Below are 17,825 nucleotides of genomic sequence, written 5' to 3'. Positions count from 1 at the left end.
TTTCTTTAGGATATTCTATATTAAGGTTTACAGAAATAGCCAGGTTGTGTAGATACACAGTGTGTTTGATAGATTGCGCTGTCATTGATTGACATTAAAGCCTTTTGCAGATTCAGCCATCCTGTGATCTATTGATCTATATAATCTTGGTTTCTACATGTACTGAATGTCAACTCTTCTACGATGGCACATTTGAAGCAAAGCAAGTTAGGATAGAAAAAGAATTCAATTCCAGACTAGGTGATAAAAAGCCAACTAGGGATCATGGGAGTTTTGCAGAGAGCTTTGGTGTGTACAGTAAGTTCTAGAACCGTGTCATGTTGATTAATACATTATTTATTGTTCCATATTTATTTATTATTCAGTTGATATGAGTCTAATTAGCAAACACTCTAGGGTTGTGGAATATGACAATGTATAAATCATATGGACAAAATAAAAAGTCTATTGCTTTATATTATTCTCTAGCGTTTATTTTATGCTTTCACAAATTTTGTTGTTATGCTAATACTTTTTCGTAATTTATAGGAGCTCAGTATTACACCAATATGGGGAGGCAAACAGAAGCAAGAATAACAGCATCTTAAAAACATTGAAAACATGAGAGTACAATGTTTTCATTAAGGATTTTCATTCATTCATTTTCTTGTCGGCTTAGTCCCTTTATTAACCCGGGGTCGCCACAGCGGAATAAACAGCCAACTTATCCAGCAAATCTTTATGCAGCAGATGCCCTTCCAGCCGCAACCCATCTCTGGGAAACATACACACACACACACACACACACACACACACACACACACACACACACACACACACACACACACACACACACACTATGGAGAATTTAACTTAAACAATTCACCTGTACCGCATGTCTTTGGACTGTGGGGGAAACCAGAGCACCCGGAGGAAACTCATGCGAAAGCAGGGAGAACATGCAAACTCCACACAGAAACGCCAACTGACCCAGCCGAGGCTTGAACCTGTAACCCAGCGACCTTCTTGCTGTGAGGCGAAAGCACTACCTACTGCTCCACTGCGTCACCCATTTAGGATTTTATTTAGTGATATTTGTAATTTTCATGTTCAACCTTTAATCAATAGTTTTTGAACCATCTATTATATTTAGTGTTGCCACATTACTGGAATTTCCAACTTTGATACAATTCCTTGCAAAATATCAATATTCAATATCATTTTCGATGGGCAGCATGGTGGCGCAGTGGGTAGCGCTGTCACCTCACAGCAAGAAGGTCACTGGTTTGAGCCTCGGCTGGGTCAGTTGGTGTTTCTGTGTGGAGTTTAAATACTCTCCCCGTGTTCACATGGGTTTCCTCCTGGTGCTCTGGTTTCCTCTACAAGTCCAAAGACATGCGATACAGGTGAATTGGGTTAGCTAAATTGTCCGTAGTGTTTGTGTGTGAATGGAAGTGTATGAGTGTTTCCCAGTGATTGGTTGCGGCTGGAAGGGCATCCGCTGCGTAAAACATGCTGGATAAGTTGGCGGTTCATTCCGCTTTGGCGACCCCAGGGCCCAGATTAATAAAGGGACTAAGAAAATGAATGAATATCATTTTTGATACCATGCACAGTAAATTATTGAACTTTAAAATTGCAGTAAACTTCTGGCTAATAATTGCATTACATTCACAGCAAGGCACTTCGTAATAACAATAATTCTGGTGATATTTCTAAATATCAAAAAAGTGCCTGTACTAGCATAAAGTTAATGTGTATTCATTTCTATGTCGGATGAAATGTTAATGTTGTTTGAAAGGTGAAAAAGATATACTAATTTTTACAGTAATTTGCTGTAATCATGATGCCTGCCTTAATTTCACAATAATTTTTTCTGAATAAATAAAAAATTAACAGTTAAATCTAGTTAAGTGACACTAATGTATTTACTGTGAAAAATTACAGTAACATGTTGTGAAATTCTGGGAGTTTATTACAGTCTGTACTTGCGTTAATCTGCAACATTAAAGGCATGCAAATGCAAAAAAAAAATGACCATATAATCATTATATCAGGTACGTCATCAGTCCAGAAGGCAATAAATACTAGATTATATAGACATTATATAGATATATAGATATTAGATATATTAGATCATATTAGATACATCGATTATATTAGTCTATATATTATTTTCTTATTAAAACAAAGGTGTTAAAATTTTAATATAATATTATTATTATTAATTATTTATTTCTCTTTTGTTGAGAAAAGTGCGAAAGAGCATAGTCATTATCCATACTAACCATAAGCAAGATTTTCTCATTTTAAATATTTCAGTATATCAATATTTATTGATTTTATCGACAGTTTTGACAACACTATTATATTTTATTACTATTTATTTTATATTTCTACATTTTCAATCAAACCTCTGCCCTGAATTTCTACACAAATTGAGAAATATGATCACAAATGAAAGATTAAATGTCTGGGTTTTAAAATCTAAAAAATAAATTGTTCTTTAAGTGTGGTCTCTATATAAACTATTAATTGATTAAATTGACAGAAATTGTACTATATCATCATTATATATATCATTTTTAGGATATGAGAGATGACTTTTATCGTGAAATGAGATTTTTTTTCATATGGGCCAGCCATAGAATATGCTGTCAGAACAATTTCACAGGCTTTCTTTGGTTGCAACACCGGAACAATAGCCACATTTGAAGCTCTCTCACAAAGAGAGAAGCCATAAGTCGACCAAAGAAATCATCATGATTGTTTCAAGTAATTCATCTTTTATCGATGACAGTCCAGAATCCCACAATGTATGCGTGTATTTTGCAAAACAACAACAAAAAGTTGTCATGTACATGTTTAAGTAAGGTCTGTACTGTAACTTGGAATTGTAGATGGTTGTTTTTGTCTGGTACAGTGTTGTTGTGGAATGACTGAAGATAAAATAAGTGTTGATGTTTGCATGAAGATTACTGGTATGTTGGTGGGAGGTTGTCTGTCATTATCTGTGAAGTTTAAATGGCTTTAAAATAAGTCTTTTAAATTTTATTAAGAAATAATCAACATTTCACTCAAATGCTGTTTATTATATCTATGGTCATTTTTGGCAGTATGCTACATCTTTTTTGTGTGACAACCCAAAATCAAGTAGTGTATTATCAGGCAATATACAACAGTACAAATCTTTTATTAGTCTGTGTGACTGCCAATCATTGCATAATTTTGATTCATGCTAAAAAAATTAATAAATATCGCTCAGCTATCTGGATTGAGGTCTGTATAAAGACATGGAATTGTAAATGTTTATGTCAGGTACAGACTTGTTAGGACTGAAGATAAATAAGTGTTGATGTTTGCATGAGAATTTTTCCACTTGTTGGTGGGTTGGCTGTCTCGTTCTGTCTTTACTTTAAAATAACTTCGTTAAGGGTGGATGATGTAACACATATTCATTAAACAAATAATAAAAACATATAAATAATATACTTTTTAATGATATGGCTATTTAAATAGGTAGTCAAGTTACTCTGGAAAGTCAGCAAAAAGGGCTTTATACAATGAATGAAATGAACTACTTCAGAAATTATGGACTTAATCTTATTTCATTACTTTTTTCCTTTTCCTCTGGACCTTGATAACTATATTAAATAAATTATGAACTTGGATTACCCTTACCATATCAATAATTTCTACTGCATGTCACAGATTTTACAGTTGTGTTGTAAAAAATATGTATTTATAAAATATAATATATAAAGTATATATTATATTTATTATATATAATATTGATTTAAAAAGGAAAATATATATAAGATAAACACTTTTTAAAAATGAATAAAATAATAAATAAACAAAATGATTTTTTTTCAGTTACGTTGACAAGTCTGTTATTATAAACTGTCCTCTATTATGTTCTTTTTACAGGTATAAAATAAATATCATAAGTACATTTTAAAGGGAGAGTTTCATCCAAAATTAAAATATTTTCATTCTTTATTCTCTCTTGTTCAATAATGTTTCTTTAGTACGCAAAATCTATATTTTTTAAAAGGCTGGAAGTTAAAAAGGCTGGGTTCTTGCAACCAGTATTCTTCAAAATATCATGTTTTGTGTTCATCCAAAGAAAGAAACTTAAACCACAAGAGGGAGAATACAAGATGATGTGATTTACATATTTGGGTGAATTATTTAATTAACAATCAAATAAATTTTTTTTGACAAACTCTCAGTGCTTCCACGAGTGCAGAGTTATTCATGTCTACTTGTAGTACTAGGGATGACAATGGTTTTCAGTTTGGTTCCAGTCTGAAATTTTAAAAATGTCAGTTTCCTGCTTACATTTGAGTGCATACTTGGGGTGCTTTCAAAGTACAGTTTAGCTAGTGTGAACGCGTCTTCTTAACTTGTATGCATACCTGTGAACCGGTTCGTGCGAACTCTGGTATCATACCAAATAACGGAAGTGCATCGCCAACTGTACAATAAACCTTAGTTTTCATAATGTTCATTTATGTGTGTATGTCTGTATGTCACCTACCTTGGTGACAAGTAGGACTGACCCAGTGCAAACGCAGGGTTGATGTCTCCCTGTCTCCATCAAAAATTACTTCTGCAGACATCGCGTGATGCTCTGAATGTTTTTAAAGTTTGTTTTTTTTTGCGGCAGATTAACGCAAGTGCCTTTTGTATTTTGGTTTTGTAACAAAACCAAAAGATTCAGTAAAAGCAGAATGACCGTGATATGCGGACATCTCCATTTCGGTTTGCTCTCACCAGCACTCATATGTTAGTGGGAGATGGACGTTTTTAAATCAAAAGGTCAAGAGGTTCTGTGATATTGTGTTGGTCAATCGGTATACACTGATTCAAAAAAATGTATTAAGCATGACGGTTATTAAGCTGTATTTATATATAATAATGTCATCTCTCCCATGCTGTTATTGTTTAATTAAGAGATAAAGTAATCAACATGCTTTTTACACACGAATGCTATTTACAATATTAACCGCCATTTTTAGCAGTAGGTTAGATAATAGTAAATTGAGAAGCTGCATTGTGTGAAATGAAACTCGGCGTTCCACCTAGATTGCAGTGAATTTGCTTTCCTAACGAGTGTGTGCTCGTCTCTGTGTGTGGTCAGTGACGCCTCTGTCAGAGCTAAGAGAGAATGTGTAAATCTCTGACCCCTTTCAAAGAAAGTAAAACGTAGGATGAGCTTGAAATGGTTGTTGACTTGCTGAGACATGCACATGGATAAGCCCTGACATAGACAAACCTGTCACTAGCGCTAGCACACCCCCTTTCAACAGACCCCAGCCTGTCTGATGCCTGAAAACTAAAAGATAGACAGCTAGAAAACAGCTTGAGAATGAATCGTTTACTTGCATTTTTTTGCTTACTAGAATGTTTGTTTTCTTCACTTAGTTATAGTTGGTAGCATAAAAGCAGAACTTGATAGTTGTCTTGTTTATTTCGTTGCCAAAACAGAATGACTTCTGTATTGCAGTGTTTTGCTAGTCATGCTAGCTGGCTAAGTGCTTAATTGCAAGCTGATGCTATTAGCAATGTTTTTATGTGGTGAAATCCGCATTTAGGATTTTATTTCATTCAGGATTAAATGTATACTTTAATGGCACTTTCATTAACTGCCCCCCAAGCTTAACAGATGGCAAATCTGTGCTGAAAACTGATACTTTACACACCCTGTGATCAGAAGCGTGTCTGGCCTCAGAATTAACTCTGGTGTAGCATTTACTTTGGTGTGCACAGTAGTCAATTTACTCAGCTTTTACACAAGATGCCCAGTTACACACCAGGGAAGGGCTAGAATTGAGCATAAGCAGATCACTCTCTATGCTACGCACGCTTGTGATCTCAGAGACTCTCATCTGTGTGACACTTTGGCCTCCTTGTTTCTTGCATAAAGGGCATGACATTTATAAGAATGAGTTGTGTAGCTCCTGCATAAAAAAAGACGATTTGTATTAATGCATTTAATATGGCTGCTGGATAAAATGAAGAAGATCTGAGGAGGGAAGTCAGAGGGAGAAGTATTATGTACAATAAATTACAGGAATATGTGTTTAAGTAAATGAGCCTCAGATTGATTTCATATTTGAGTTGTTGGTAATGTAGCTGGTAGCTCACATACTCACAGCACATTTGTTGCTGGATGAAAGCTTTAAAAGAAGCTTTATTTCTGATTTTATTGATTTAATACTAAAATGTTTATTTGTTCACTTGTTGTCCTCTAGCATTTTATCCAGCATCCCAAATAGCAAATACGTAAAATAAATTAATGTAAAAAGTTAATTGTCTTGGAGGGAATATTGTCAAGTTTTTGGTACATAGATCTACGATGGTACATACATCTATGCGCCCTTTCATGGGTGTATAGAGTTGACCGATCTCCAGCATTTGGCCAAAAATATGCTATTTTTGTCTGTTTTTTGAAGTAATGTTGAATTTTAGTCATACAGCGGTTCATTTCAACTGTTCTTGTATATATGGCATGGATAAATTTGATATCAAGATGACAAAAAAAGCGTCAAAATGAGTCTTTTCTACAGTGCGTCGAGACGCAAATGAGTATTATTCACTTTTGTTACAGACCATATAACCAGTTATGATATACTCACAGTTTTCTGACATCATTTGTTGTAGTAGCGTGCAATGTCGAGGAAGATGAGATGTGTCTGCGAGCGAGTTATTAAAAATTCTCCAACTATTTTAAAATTATTAGTACATTGAAGGTAGAGTAGAACCGAAGATCCCCTCTAAACACAACGCTAAGCATGGTGTTATTGCTTATTTGATATCTGCTACATCCAAGAAGTGGATAAAAGATTCTGAAAGTTCTGACTATCTGACTGTTCGTATTAGGGTTGCATGATATTGAAAAAACTGACATTGCATTATTTTGTATTTCTGCAATATATATTGTGATATGAATATAGTTTTACAGTATGACTTAAGTAACTGTTTGGAAAGAGCTGATAATTTTACATTGATTGGGATTATTTTGTTGAGGAGGGCATCTGCATTAATAATTCCCCTCCCAAAAACGTGAAAATGAAATAAACAGTGATTTAGGGTTTTCGGTGGAATCTTAATAATTTTGCACATTTGCCGGTAGGAATGACATCCTGCCCTACTTGTATTTCTCTCTTCATATAGCTGTATATATGGCTATGACTTGGGATGTACTGATCAAGTTTTTTTTGCCCTTGAGTCCAAGTAATTTGATTTTGAGTATCTACGGATATTGAAACCTGAGCCGATACTTTTACATAAAAAAAATGAGAGTGAAGAAACAGATCCAGGATGTTCCTTATTTTTTATTTAATTCACTTTGTTTTAACATTGAAAAACTCTGTTAACAAACAGAGCACTTCTGTGAAAAAAAATTGAATGTAAAAACAAATAGCACCTCAACTTAAAATACCCGGCAGGAAATCCTAAGTTTACATATCTCACAGTTTGCTATGGCAATATTGTCGTCATCAACTTTATCCTCTTAAGGCCCAAGCTGTTTTTTTACATGCATTTTTGATTTCTTATTGCTATTTGGGGTTATCGGAACCTAATTGGTATAAAACCTAAGTATCATCTTTTGATTTGATGCAGTTTTAGAAAAAAATGTGGTCCGTATGTGTATTTTTTCCTGACTGTTTTTAATGCATTAATAACCCATACATGCATGTTTGTTTTTTGTATAAAAAGGGAACATTACATAGGTTTCCATTCATTTTATACTGTCTAAACCGTATATTATATTGCCCCCACCCCTAAACCCAACCATCACAGGAGACTGTGATGACAGCTTTACTCTCTGATTAAACTCATTCTGTAGGATTTATAAGCATTTTGAGAAATGAGGACGTCACCAATTTCACCTCATATTTCACCTCCTTTTTGTAATACCTGTGTAATACCCATGTTATTATACAGATTTGTGTCCTGATATGCCACAAAAACACGTACACACACACACACACACACACACACACACACACACACGCGCACACACACACACAGACACACACACAGACACACATATATATATATATATATATATATATATATATATCAAATAAATGTGTATCTTACAATTGTTAGCCTTAAAAATGCAATTCACACTTTTAGATTATAGTGAAAATTCACAATGACTCTACAAATCATGTGTGCTGAACTATGGTTCCTGGTTAATTATAATGCCAACTTGCCATTGCAGGTCCTGCAAATTGACTATTGCAGATGTGACCATCATGATATCAATGCTGAAAATATATATTGTGCAGCCCTTGTTTGCATTTAATGACAAACTTGTATACATGTGAAGTAAAACTGACAATTGAGGATTATTGACACAAACCTCTAGCCTTGTTAGCATCTTGGCATATGGACTTCACCAATTATGCAAATAATTACCCTGCCCTGACACAATCAATCTAATGTTTTAGTAATGTGCATATTATTGTTGCACTGACATTGTGATTTTTTTTTCGGTGTTTTTTTTTTCTGCGATATATATTGCAATATTATGTATCTATATAATTTCACTGAATGATTAAAGCAGTATTTGGAAATAATCTGTAGTCACACTTTATTTTAAGGTTTAATTCTTGCTATTGGCAAACCATTAAATATAATTTTGCTTTAATAAACTCCTAATCTGATCCTTAATAGATATTAAGGTAGTTTAGGTATTGGGTTAGGGATGTAAATAAGATCATGTAGAACATGTAGCTTGTGAGTGCTAATAAGCAGCCAATATCTCAATAATATGCATGCAAATAAACAATTAGCTAATAGTGAGAACTGGTCCCTAAATTGTTATCAAATGCATTCTTTTTGATTGATTTGGATGGTTCTGTAGGGAAGTTAATCATGCATAAAATGTAATAAACAAAGCACAAGCATAGATAAATGGAATAAAGCTAAGATAAAAGTGAGATAAACAGTGCATGCTTTATGGTTTTGTATATTTAAATGTAAAAAAACACACTGCAAAGTCAACTCAACATTGCGTATCTTGCCATTTGATGATTATGGATGCACACATTGCGATATCGATGTTAAAACGATATATTTTGTATCAGTACTATGTCTAGTTATTTTATATTTTCCAACATCCGTCATTAAATTTGTCACTGTAATAATTTAAAAACTCTTATTTTGTCCACTGAACTGTCTAAAAACGTGCATAAGAATAATTAATTTTAAGCTCAACTGTAGATCAGTTGTTTCCCTGAGAAGCTCATTGTGTGTCTGTTCAAATTTTCTAAGTCTGTCCATTTTTTGCAATGCTGGACAAGTCTTTCTTGGGACTGTTACCTAGGAAATGTCTGACAGATCTAATGGTGAGTGTCATCTGTGTAACAAACCCCCTCCAAATGAGAGGTCGAGGCATCATGCAGATGTCGGGAACGCAGTCTCTCCCATCAAATCTGTCTGGAAGGCACCATTAGGGAGATGCTGTCGCAGCCACCCATATAGTTCGTTAAATGTGTTCCGAGGAGCATGCGTCACCCTGCGACATGGCAGCAACAGCGCTGCACTGTCAGAGGCGTCCGTCCTTAAAATTCCATCTCATATCCTACTGCTGCGTCATACTTCGCTTTTGTGGCCAGTCTGTCTGGCACATTAAAGATTTTGGCCATCTCTTTGGCCATATCTCAGCCATTGCGGTCAGCATTCTGCTAAAGTTGCACTGAGCATTTGGTGCAGTAGAAGTTAACCAGGGGAATGGCTGCAAGGAGACCATATATCTCTTTATATTTAATTAGAAGGCCCTGAAGCACGACCATAGAGACCAAGAGAGAGGAACGGGGCAGCATATGGGGGGGCCATATGCTGGAAATCCTGCAAAGTCTAGACTGGGTTCAGGGATTAACAAGCTGCCAGTACAGTTGAATGAAATGGCTCAGTGGGGTTCTGAACACAAACAATATCGAGGCAGATTAGGGGCAGTAACTGTCTCTTCTCGTCATGAGAGTAAGTAGATTGCTTGACCTTCACTGGTTCCCACATAGGCCACGTCTACGTTAATCTGGATACATTTGAAAATGGCTTTTTCGATTTAAAGTCACTTTGTCTACTTGGCCTTTAGAAAATGTTTTTTTTTTGTCTGTTTTGAAGCATTGAGAAATGCTTAAATCTTCTTACTATGCATGCATGGGACTAAATCTCACATAGAGATTATTATATTAATTTGCATGAGGTTGTCATGCTATTTTGGTAATAATATTTAGCAGAATGTCAACTTTCTCAATCCCCATTCCATGTAAGAGTCCATGTTGTTGTTGTTATGTTTGTCATTATAATGACTTTTTAGTATACAATGTTATCCAACATTGTTGCTGAATGATAAATTGCATAGAATTGTTGTGCGCATTATTCTATGTGGCTGGATCTGTGAGCAGCAGTGAGTCTCCATCACCTGTGTTCAGCTGGAGCAGTGTTTACTACACGAAACCAAATTTCTCTGTCAAACCACGCAAAATAACACATGCAATTTCATCATGCGATAGTCAAATTGCAGATAATCATTTTGCAAAATTGACAGCTGTTTCTTATATGTAAACTATGGCCTTTTGTAGTAAAAGTTGCTAATGTTATCCCCAAAAGCATGTTCAAATAATACATGTAATAAGCAAAGGCAGTTTCTCAATTTCAAGAACGCAGAGAACGGACTTTGAATTTGGGAGACTGCGAGAACAGAGAAAGCATCCTGTGAGAAATGAGCTGCTATGTTCTTCCTGATGGTCACATGACCTTCACACATTTTTAATGGAAAATTACTTAAACATTACAGCATTCATAAAACCATTTACTGTTTTTCTTCCCCTTTTTCACGATATATACTATGCATATAAACCTTACAATTATACATTGCACAATACAAATTAAATTTTAATACAAATTTCAGCAATTAAACACCCTTAATGTGTTTATACTTTTACTAAGATTTTCATGTAAATGTTTACTTTCACCCTCTCATTTAGCGAAAATCTTGAGACAAACAAGTTATATATCTGAACTGTAATAATACATCTATGTACAATGCTGCTCCTTCCACCTACTTTATTCAGCCGCAATGACATCTGAGACTTCTCGAACGAGTCTCAAGTCTGTATCGTTGCATCCTCAATATCAAAAACACATTACCATACTTTCCTCACAAGATGATTGCAGCTTTTGCTAAATCACAAATGCAATTTTTATGTCGATATATTGTTCACCCCTATCCTATATGCAATTACAATAAACAATATTAATGTCTCTATTAGTTCATTTTTAGACCACTGATCATGTAATTATAATATAGTAATAAAATGTTGCTGTAAATGTTTTTTAAGGCTTTAGCTTTTTACATTGAATCAGACTCAGACTAGCTTTACAAGTTTTTTTGTAATTAGGCCTGCATGATATTTGAAAAATCCCACATTGCAATATTTTTTTCTTTCATATTGCAATATGAAGAGTATACGCTTTCATCAGATGGCTTGTAAAGCTCTATTTGTGAAGAATACATTAGTTCAGGTTGAATCTGTTGGAGAGTCATCAATAAAATACAAGAAGCAAAGTACAAGCATTGAAATATACAATAGAGCAAAGATAAAAGTGAAATACTCTGTGCTTTATGGTTTTTCCGTAGAGGTTATCAGTCTTCAGATTCAGAAATTCAATAATCAAATGTAAAGGAACACTGCATAGTTTTGATTGTGTAAATTATTCAATAAAATATTCTTTAGGGCGACGCAGTAGTGCAGTAGGTAATGCTGGCACCTCACAGCAAGAAGGTCACTGGTTCAAGCCTCAGCTGGGTCAGTTGGCATTTCTGTGAGGAGTTTGCATGTTCTCCCTGGGTTCACGTGGGTTTCCTCTGGGTGCTCCAGTTTCCCCCACAGTCCAAAGACATGCGGTACAGGTGAATTGGGTAGGCTAAATTGTCCATAATGTATGGGTGTGAATGAGTGTGTATGGATGTTTCCCAGAGATGGGTTGCAGCTGGAAGGGTATCCACTGCATAAAAAACGTATGCTGGATAAGTTGGCGGTTCATTCCGCTGTGGCGACCCCAAATTAATAAAGGGAGTAAGGGACTAAGCCAAAAAAAATATGAATATAAAAATGAATATTCTTTATTAAAGTTACAAATGGTACAGTTCCATGTGTCTGAATGCATTAAACACTCTTGAAATGCCCACACATTTGCAAGTATTAAAAATACATAAAAATGTTTACTCTATTATGCTTAAACGCAACAAAACTCATGTGTTCTGAATGATGGAGCTACTCAACTTTAAATCCCATCATTGCTGTGATGTGATATTGTTGATTCCCACATTGAGAAGTCAATGATGAAACTGTATATTTTGCAGTTCTACTGTTAACTTTACATTACCCTGACTTAAAATGAGGTGTTTGAATGTTTAAGACCTACCTTAAATTATATTAGAAAAAAAAAAATACATAATGTGTTAAAACTACCTCAATTTCTATAAATTTAGTATTAAATACATTATAAATCCATCATTAAAAACAAATGGAGTCAAGCAGATCAGGTTACATTGCAATGTTTTTTCCTATTGTAGAAATAAACATGTCACACGAATTTTGAGAGCATCTTCAGAAAGTTTTCTTCAATATTAGACCTAAAGCCAAAACTGTGAGAAAGAGATGCACATCCATAGGTGTTTTCCAGGGTATTTATTTTTTGGGTCTCACAACAATTAAAGTACATCTTTTGGGGTTCAGGATCTCTTGCGAGTGGGACAAAACATTAGTAGTATGATGGGCCAGTCCCAAGGGTCTTTTTTATTTGATGGCGAGAGAAGGCAGCAGAGGAAGTTGAGCTCTGCTAAGTCACTTTCAAAGGAAAAAGATGAAACACTGCCACAGGCAAAGCTGTAAAGAGTCTCGAGTGAAGTTCAGCTCTCTCTCCATCCCTTTCCCTCTCACTCCCTCGGTTTATCATTCTCTTTCTCAGTGTGGGTGGTGAGCGAGCAAAAGTTCTCAGCTGAATAGCGATTTGTTCTTTCCAGTGTAAAGCGAAAACAACACCCTCATCTCTCACTTACTGCTTTTATCTTTCCACATCCTCGTCCTTTCAGCAGACCTGTACACCCGTGCCCTCTGAAAAATGTGCTGGCTGATTCAGAATTGTTGTCTCATTCCTGTTTGAGCCTCGCGTTTGTTGCTGCATTCTTTTCAGATAATAGACCAGATGCCGGATAATCAGCAACATCAAGATGTGAGAATTTAAAGACAGGCTAAATGACAAGATCTTTAAGACAAGTGTTGTTACATTTAACACTGCAGTTACCAGACATTTACAGTATAAGTACTGGAATGTATACGTATGGTTTGTTAAGATAGGAGTTATTTTAGGTTAGAGTTTGAATTATTTCGGTTTAATTGTTTAAGATAGGTGAAAGATAATGTTGGAGAGAGGTTGCTTGTTTTTGTTTGAGCTGCAATAAAAAAAAAGTGTTGGCAATATATTTGCTAGAATTGTAGCTGGTAGGTCCATTATGCCATTCCTTTTGGAATGGACTTCAGTGGTATTAGTTTGGTCCCACTTTATATTAAGTGTTGTTATACCTGTAAACTTACATGTTAACTATGTGTAAGTAGTATGTAACTACAGTGTGTGTACACACTGGTACTAGTATTTACTTGTATAATGCTGGTGTAACTACACACATGTAACAACACACTGAATAATATGTGTAAGTTCAAATGTGTAGCAGGATGTTAGTAACACAATCTTTGGTAAACCACCCCTTAAATGTGAATTACTGATGTGATTCTACAATTTACCTTAAAACAACAAATAAACATAAGGCATTTGTATATTTCTATATACACTTGTACTTTTTTTTTTTACCAGAAGTTTGCTGTTAAACAGTTTTACAAAGGCTTATGTTTTATATATTACAAAGTATTTTGTGACCATTTTGCACTTTTTATCGGGTTGACAGTTCCTGAGAATTTACCCTGTAATTACACTGGTATCACAAGGTGAAACCTCTTAATGCAGCATCAGTTCTGCCATTCTTATTCTAATACAGTGTTTAGAAGTACATGGTATGCCAACAGGTGTGGAAGTGGGAAAACACCTGCACATATTGTTGTTACACAATGCACTTATGTAATTCTTGTTACAGATGTATACTTTTTTAGTGTTGTTACCAATGTCCTGTTGCACATTTGAACTTAGACATTCTATCCAGTGTATTGTTACATGTGTGTAGTTACATCAGTATTACACAAGTAAATACTATGTACCAGTGTGTACATACACTGTAGTTGCATACTACTTACACATCTAGTTACTATGTAAGTTCACAGGTATAAGCAACAATATAAAGTGGGATCAAACTGATGGTCATGAAATGGCCTACACAGCGTCCAGACCAGAATATTATAGAGGCTGCATGAGATCCACCTTGACAGGAATAAACAGATTTGACATTCACATACCTAAAGAACTCTGAAAAATGCTAAAAGAAGCTTGATATTACACAGCACAATATTTCAGAAAATGTCAGGACAATTAAACAAAACAGTTTAAGTTGTGCTTGGTGACAAGAGAAGCCACATTAAATATAGACTTGTGCTTGAAGAGGAAATGTGCTGTTGTTGTTTTGGTTTTGTACACATTTGTCATTTTCAGTTTGTTTTTAGTAAAGAGACTGATGGATTATTTATCGTGCAAACGTCTTATATCGAGTTCAGACTGCATAATTTTAACCCCGATTTTGACTCGCCGACAAATGCCTGAAATCACAGGCAAATTGGTGCTCATGCTCATGAGTGACAATCACACAGTATGAACAATCAAAGACGAGATCTAAGAGAATCGCTGATGAGTCGCCGATGCCTGTAAGATAATTGGGATGCTAAAAATCTGGAACTGTCGGCAATTCAAATCCTGAGTTTGAAATGAGTTTTGACTGAAAAAAACATTGACGATAGCCTACAGCCAATGAGAGAGCAGCATTCACTTGTGTGTGTGTGTGTACCTGCAGGCCAGTGGGAGGTTGAGGGAAAGGTTAAAAGCACTCATTTTCGGTTTATTTGGACCCAAGAAATGGAGGTAAAACTAGTGGAGCTCTGACAGGAACACCTGTGTCTATTTGACGTTTCATACAGAAAGTTAAAAAAGAAAGTTAAAGGCTTCTTTCTCGCTATGTAGTTAATAACAAAAGATATACGACGTGTTTTCAGCTGTGAGACGTAGTTTGGACGAAATTGTCAGCGATTCTTCCTGTAAAGTCATGCAATGTGAAAGCTCCTGTCGCCGATCCATCTTGCAGTGTAAACAAAGCAGCGACAAAACGCTAGCTCAGATAGTCATACAGTGTGAAAACATCTGTGACACGACTACTTTAAAAATCATGCAGTCTGAACTTGGCACTACGCCAACAAAGCTGTTATGTACTTAGGACTTTTGCCTGTAATGTTATTAAATATAAAATGTTACATTGGTGAAAATTACTTGTTAGTTCTAGTGTTGATGAACAACTGCATCACTCGGGGATGACCAGCCATCTTCATTTCAGTGTCATTCTAGAGCAACCCTTGAGTTCACATCCCTGTGAAACTGGAAAATATTCAAGCTCACAGTTTCAGCAGTAATGGGACTCTTTTAGCCCATCCTCCTCATATAGACTAACCTAGTTCTCAGAAGACATTTGAGACCGGAGGAAGTGTCAGGTGTTACAACGTCGCGCATTGAAAGAGAGATGATGTAGAAAACTGATGGATTAGATGAGCTGGGGGAGGATCCACCTGTTTGTCCAGTTTGGTGGGGAAATCCATTAGCAGGCCTTCTACATGGAAGTCATTTGGTTCCTTTTAAGCTTTTCATGTATAATGTAGTTACGCAGATCACAGCATGTTTGATTCAGATTGCTGTGTGCAAGAGAGATTTTGTATCACTATTCTGAAATTGAACTCCATAATCATAACTAGGTCTATGAAGTGAAATGTTAATTTGTTGGAAATTACATAAGAATTGCTATTCCTACATCACTTTAAGGATGTTTTTTTTTGCAAATAATGCAGACGAATATCAAAAGTTATAATGTCATATACATTTCTGTGTATATTAAATAATAAATAATAATTATGCAGATTAGATTGTAAAGAAAAACAAAACAAATACACCCTAAATGAATTAATTCATTCACTGGGGGTATTGCCAATATCATAGCCATTATAATTTCATCTCATTACATGTTTGCTAACATTGTGGGTCACAAAAATGCAGATGTGTTCTCAATTTATCATAATAGTTTTATTCCTTGTTTTATTCAGTGTTTTTAATGTGACTTAAGGGACAGGGGTCACCATATATAAACATGAGCAAAACTCATACTGGGTCTGCAACATCTTTACCAGATAATTTTGCACCTCTCTCCAAAAATAATTATTCATGCCATAATACATGAATTTGAGTCAGTGAGCAGCATTTTAACAAAATCATAGAGGATTTGTGTTCATGTGTTAGGAAGGTTATTGGTGAAAATACATGGAATGAACTAATTTACTCACTTCTGCTTATTCCCTGCTTTATCAGGGGACGCCACAGTGAAATGAATCATCATTTTCTCTTGCAGTTGTTTCACAATGTAGACGTCTTTCCAGCCTTACCCACACACTGTCCCATTCACTCAGGCCAATTTAGTTTCTTCAGCTCAACTTTGCCTCACATCCTATGCTGTGTTCACACCAGACGCGAAACGCGTAGATAAATCGCGCTATTCACGTGTAAATAGCCGTGTGAACATTTCAGTTTACTCGCTTCATTCGCACGTCAAACCCTGCTTTATTCGCGAGTCAAATCCGCTTCATTTGCACGTCAAATTCACTTTAGAACAGACGCGTATTCACGTGATGGGTAGGGCTTCTGTCTGCACGGTAACTCAAACTTCATTGCTAAATGGCTAACATGGATTTTATTAAGAAAATAACTGTGTTTATGCGATATAGGAAGGCTGAAAAACATCATCGATACATTTAGGGCTGTGTCTGAGTCCACTAGATCCTTTTATAGGTGCATCCAGCTCTGTGAGCTCATAAACTTAAATGAAAAACATAAATGATGGAGGCTCTCAGCGGTGCTTCTGACTGAGCCCAGCCCAGTTTGATGAACTGTTGTCGGTGTTGGCTAGAGGATTTCACCAACAACAGGTGCAACGTCACAATCATGCCCCCTCAAGAGTAAGCTCCTGATAGGTTAACACGGCGCGAATGTCCGCTTAAGTTCAGATTTTTGAACTTGAGCGAAATGTGCAAAACACTCAATTCGTTCCGCGTCATTTGCGCGTATCGCACTGCAGGATGTCTATTCGCGCGTTTGCATTGACTTAACATGTAAATCACTCGTGCTTGACGCTTTCCTCCGCGTCTGGTGTGAACACAGCATCAGGACTATGGGACAAAGTACCTGAAAAGATGACTCACTGGGACTCGAATCAGTTACCTTCTTGCTGTGAGGCAACCGTGCTTACCACTTAGCCACCGTGCTATGTGTAAGATTTTTTATTTACATGTTTTTGTTTAGTTTTTTAGGACGACAGTATCTCCAGCAGAAAAAATATCCAAAGATGCCATTTTAAATTGTAAAGAAATCTGTGTTTTTAAAACTAATAAAGACAGAGGAAGTCAATGATTCATTTTAATTATTTAGCATGACATTTAATGCTCCAAAATATTATAAATATTTCTCAAAATAAAACATATTTTGTTCAAAGTGAAAAAAAGTTTTTTACCAAGACATTTAATGTTATCATACCGTCAGAATCTTATACCGGCCCATGCCTATTT

The 17,825-nt window shown here is 35.6% G+C and overlaps 1 protein-coding gene across 6 annotated transcripts in view; it reads left to right on the top strand.

Annotated features, from left to right (window-relative positions):
- The window catches only part of agap1 (ArfGAP with GTPase domain, ankyrin repeat and PH domain 1), a 348,474-nt gene that overhangs the window by 1,756 nt on the left and 328,893 nt on the right, over window positions 1-17,825 (top strand). The window lies entirely within an intron of this gene.

This window comes from Danio rerio, chromosome 6 (genome assembly GCF_049306965.1).
Source record: "Danio rerio strain Tuebingen ecotype United States chromosome 6, GRCz12tu, whole genome shotgun sequence".
Lineage (NCBI taxonomy): Eukaryota > Metazoa > Chordata > Actinopteri > Cypriniformes > Danionidae > Danio > Danio rerio.
The sequence above is the reverse complement of the archived record's forward strand: the minus strand, read 5'-3'. Positions and strand labels throughout refer to the sequence as shown.